Genomic DNA, 5428 nt, shown 5'->3' with positions numbered 1-5428 from the left:
GATGCTGCCCCTACAGGGACACCACTGCTGCACCCACCACCACACTCTCCACCTGCCGGATGGAGTGAGGGAGGCTGGAGGGAGGCTTCCTCTTTTAAGCTCCCAGTCCCCTCCCCTGTCCGGGGGCTTAGCAAGAAGGAAATCCTACATGCTTTCTTGTTTGTCATGTGATCTTCTGATAGTGAAAGAGGAAGGGCCTAGTCTGAAAGCCATTCCCCAACTGGACTGGGATGTGCCACCAGGATGAGGGGATGAGGGATGAGGCAGGGAGGATGAGGGGGCGAACATAATGAGGAGAGGGTAAAGGAGAGTGAGCAAGGGGCTGCACTGCTGAAACCAAATTGGGATCTCCCTCTGTGGTGGAAAGCATTTGGGGATAGGGAGGGGGCGTGCAGACCAGAGGGAGAGGGAAACATTCCTCTTGCCACTCCACCATCACCTGGGAAGTTGCCACACCCTCACCTCCAGGGGGAATATATTTGTGGGGTCCCTCTGGGAAAAATATGAGGGACAGAAGGTGGGGCAAGTGGCTGGGCCTGGGTAGAAGGGGGTTCTGGAGGACAGTGGCTGGGGCAGGTGGCTGGACCTGAGGGAATAGGGCACCCTTGGGGACAGTGACTAGGGCAGATGTCCAACACTGAGGGAGTAGTATAGTGCTCTGCACACAGTAAGGGCTCCATAAATATGATTGAATGAATGAATGAGTAGGGGGTTATGCAGGACAGTGGCTGGGACAAGGGTATATTGGCTGGGCAGGTGACTGGGACTTGGGGAGGAGGGGGTTCTATGGGACAGTGTCTAATGCTGGTGGCTGAGCCTACAGAGGTAGGGGGTTCTGAGAGACAGTGGCTGGGGCAGGTAGCTGGGACTGAGGAAGTAGGAAGTTCTGGGGAACAGTGTCTAGGTAGATAGTTGAGTCTGAGGGAGCAAGGGATTCTGGGGAAGAGTGGCTGGGACAGGTGGCTGGGCTTGAGGGAGTAGGGGGTTTTGAGGGACTGCAGTTGGGCAGGTAACTGGGCCTGGGGGAGCAGGAAGTTCTGGGGACATTGTCAAGTGCTAGTGACTGATCCTGCAGAAGTAGGAGGCTCTGGGAGACAGCAGACTAGACCTGGGGGAGCAGATCATTCTGGGGGACAGCAGTGGAGCTAGTTGTTGGCACCTGGGGAACAGAGGTTCTGGGAGACAGCGGCTGGGGCAGGCGGATGGGCCTGAGGGAGTAGGGGGACCCAGAGGACAGTGGACAGGGCAAATGTCTAGCCCTGAGGGAGTAGTTTCTGGGTTCTGGAGTCTGTGTCCCAGGGTCTTGGTGCTGGGGTCATTCATTCATTTAATCAATCATATTTACTGTGCACTTACTGTGTGCCAAGCACTATACTAAACATTTCAGAGAGACCAATGCAACAATAAACATACACATTCCCTGCCCACAACGAACTTACAGTCTAGAGGGGAAGACAGATATTAGTATAAACAAGTAAGTTGCAGATATGAATATAAGTGCCGTGGGGCTGGGAAAGGGGATTGAAAGAAGGGAGCAAGCCAGGGTGATGCAGAAGGGAGAAAGAGAAGAGGAGTCTGTATCCTGGGCTCTTTGTGCCAAGGTCTGTGTCCCAGGGTGTGTGTGCTAAGTTTTGTGTGCAGGGGTCTCAGTGCTGGGATCTGTGTGCCAGGGTCTGTGTCCCAGGATCTGTATGACAGAGTCTGTGTGCTAGGGTCTCTGTGCCTGGTTCTTAATGCTGGGGTTTCGGTTCCAGGGTCCTGAGACTCTTTGGATCCTTGGGCATAAACAGATGCTTTCCCACGTGGCAGGGGTCTGTGGGGACGCGGGCAATAAGCTCAACTGCAAAATGTGGATGCAGTACCTCTTCTCTCTCCCACTTAGACTGAGTCCCATGCAGGACAGGGACTGTGCCTGACCTAATTCACCTAACAAAGATATTTGTTAAGCTCTCACTATGTGCCAAGCACTGTTCTAAGCACTGGGATACATACAAATTAATCAGGTTGTCCCACGTGGGGCTCACAGTCTTAATCCCCATTTTACAGATGAGGTAACTGAGGCTTAGAGAAGTTACATGACTTGCCCAAAGTCACACAGCTAACAAGTGGCAGAGTTGAGACTAGAACCCATGATCTCTGACTCCCAAGTCTATGCTCTTTCCACTAAGCTGCAAAAACTGCATCAGCACCTGAAGCAGTTTTTGGCACAGAGTAAACACTTAACAAATACCGTAAAAAAGCCCACCCGTGCTCCCACAATGGGTGTCACTTGCTTTTGGTGTCCCTGGAGGACAGAGAATGGGAGGAGGAGTTTTGTGGGGCCTGTCTAACACTCACCACCAGAGCACACGCACCTGTGTGTGCTTCTGTGTTCGTGCATATATGTGGGCAGGCCCATGCACATGTGAAGGTATATGATGCTTGCATTCACCAGAGGAGCGTAGTATAGAAATGCTTGAACAATAGCTCACTCCGGTCCAAGCGTTTTTATTCCCACTCCCCACCCGGAGGCCCTGGCACATGTCCATGGGTCCAAGAGCCAGGCACGTGTAGCCAGCAAATGTGGACTTTAATTACTTTGTCCATTTACACAATCCTTCCCCCAGATCGTCACACCATGGCTTAGTAAATAGAGCCCAGGCCTGGGCATCAGAAGGTCATGGGCTCTAATCCCAGCTCTGCCACTTGTCTGCTTTGTGACCTTGGGCAGGCTACTTCACTTCTCTGTGCCTCAATAACCTCATCTGTAAAATGGGGATTGAGACTGCAAGCCCCACATGTGACAGGGACTGTGTCCAACCTGATTTACTTGTATCCACCCCCAGCACTTAATACAATTCCTGGCACATAGTTAGCTCTTAACAAATACCATGATTATTATTACCAGTTCAACTCCAGTGTGACTGAGTCCCAGGGCGGGAAGGGAAAGAGGCACCTTGCGGGGAGCGGGGGGGGTCTGTCCCCCACCAAACACCAGAATATAGAGAGCCCTGGTCCCCCCGCTGCAGGGTTGAGAGCTGGGGAGCGGGAGGGAAAGGAGACACCGGGAAGGGTTGGAGTGAACTCTGCCCACCACTTGACTCCAGAACAGGTTGGTCATCATCATCAATCGTATTTATTGAGCGCTTACTATGTGCAGAGCACTGTATTAAGCGCTTGGGAAGTACAAATTGGCAACATATAGAGACAGTCTCTACCCAACAGTGGGCTCACAGTAAAAGGGGGAGACAGAGAACAAAACCAAACATACTAACAAAATAAAATAAATAGAATAGATATGTACAAATAAAATAAATAAATAAATAAATAGAGTAATAAATATGTACAAACATATATACATATATACAGGTGCTGTGGGGAAGGGAAGGAGGTAAGATGGGGGGATGGAGAGGGGGACGAGGGGGAGAGGAAGGAAGGGGCTCAGTCTGGGAAGGCCTCCTGGAGGAGGTGAGCTCTCAGCAGGGCCTTGAAGGGAGGAAGAGAGCTAGCTTGGCGGATGGGCAGAGGGAGGGCATTCCTGGGGGATGACGTGGGCCGGGGGTCGATGGCGGGACAGGCGAGAGCGAGGTACGGTGAGGAGATCAGCGGTGGAGGAGCGGAGGGTGCGGACTGGGCTGTAGAAGGAGAGAAGGGAGGTGAGGTAGGAGGGGGTGAGGTGATGGACAGCCTTGAAGCCCAGGGTGAGGAGTTTCTGCCTGATGCGCAGATTGATCGGTAGCCATTGGAGGTTTTTGAGGAGGGGAGTGATATGCCCAGAGCGTTTCTGGACAAAGATAATCCGGGCAGCAGCATGAAGTATGGATTGAAGTGGAGAGAGACACGAGGATGGGAGATCAGAGAGAAGGCTGATGCAGTAGTCCAGACGGGATAGGATGAGAGCTTGAATGAGCAGGGTAGCGGTTGGGATGGAGAGGAAAGGGCGGATCTTGGCAATGTTGTGGAGCTGAGACCTGCTTGGTTTTGGTCAGGGGAGAAGGGTGTGGCAGGGGCTGGAATCAGGGCTCCAATCTCAGAGGAGAGGGGGTGTGGGACACCAGCCCCACAGCAGTCCAAACTCTCTGAGTGGTCACCCCCCACCCTTTCTCACCCATTTCCCAGCCCCAGGGTCTCCACCCCCAGCCATCAAATGCTTAATACAGTGCTCAAATGCTTAATACAGTGCTCTGCACACTTTAAGTGCTCAATAAATACGATTGAATGAATGAATGAATATCCTGTACCCCGCGGAAACCAACTTCTCTCCCTCCTACCTACATCCTGGGAAAGCTGGAACTTCCCTAACCTCTTCCACTGACCCTGGTAATAATAATAATAATACATATTATCTATAATTTATTGTACTTTTTAATTTGTATTATGTCTGTCTCCCCCTCCAGACTGTAAGCTCATTGTGGGCAGGGAATGTATCTGTTTATTGTTATAGTGTACTCTCCCAAGTGCTTAGTACAGTACTTTGCACACAGTAAGCACTCAATAAATACTATTGAATGAATTAATGAGTAAGAATAATAATAATAATGAATAATTACGGTATTTGTTAAGGGCTTATTATGTGCCAGGCACTGTTCTAAGTGCTGGAGTAGATGCAAGATAATCGGGTTGGATACATTTCCTGTCCTGGCTGGGATTCACAGTCTTAATCCTCATTTATAGATGAGGGAACTGAGGCACAGAGAAGTTAAATGACTTGTCCAAGGTCATACAGCAGACAAGTAACAGAGCCAGGGTTAAAATCCAGGTCCTTCTGACTCCCATGCTCTGTCCACTAGGCCACTCTCCCAGCCAGCATCCTGGGCTCCTCCATGCAGTGCCACAACTCCAGTTCAGACAGATGGCCACCACGGCTCCACTCAACATCCAGCAGGGTGTCACGTGTGAGTGTGGTAGAGAGGGACAGTATGTGTATGTCTGAGTGCATGTGCATTTGTGAGTACGTATGACTTTGCAAGGAGGAAAGTATGTGTATGTGTGGATGGTTGTGCATTTGTGACAATGTGTGTGTGTATTTGCATGAGAGTGTGTGTGTGTATGTGTGAATATAGCTGTGAAAGGGAGAGTGTGAATGTGTAAGTGTGTGTATGTGTGTGTGTGAGTGTGAGGGGTCTGCCCCATCCAATTCAGTGGGGTGAGATGGAGAGTGATATGATGCCAGCATCTGATGCTCCGCACTTTGGCCGCTGGTGCTGGTGGAATTGCTTGAAGTGACCTCTCACATCCACCCTCGAAGGCTGAGGGGCCTGCTCAGTCCGACCTCTCCCCTCTCCCCACTGTGGATCTAGCAAACATGCTTTAGCCTCTCATCTTTAACCTTTGCCTGTCTCCCAACTGACTGTAAGAACACCCAGATGCTACCTGTGGTCAGTAGCAAGAATACTCCCAGAATGCCCAGAGTGTTGGGGGCCAGTCCCTGTGTGGGAGCAAGAATAGT

Source organism: Tachyglossus aculeatus, chromosome 2 (assembly GCF_015852505.1).
Source record: "Tachyglossus aculeatus isolate mTacAcu1 chromosome 2, mTacAcu1.pri, whole genome shotgun sequence".
Taxonomy (NCBI): Eukaryota; Metazoa; Chordata; class Mammalia; order Monotremata; family Tachyglossidae; genus Tachyglossus; species Tachyglossus aculeatus.
Note: the sequence above shows the minus strand (reverse complement) of the source record.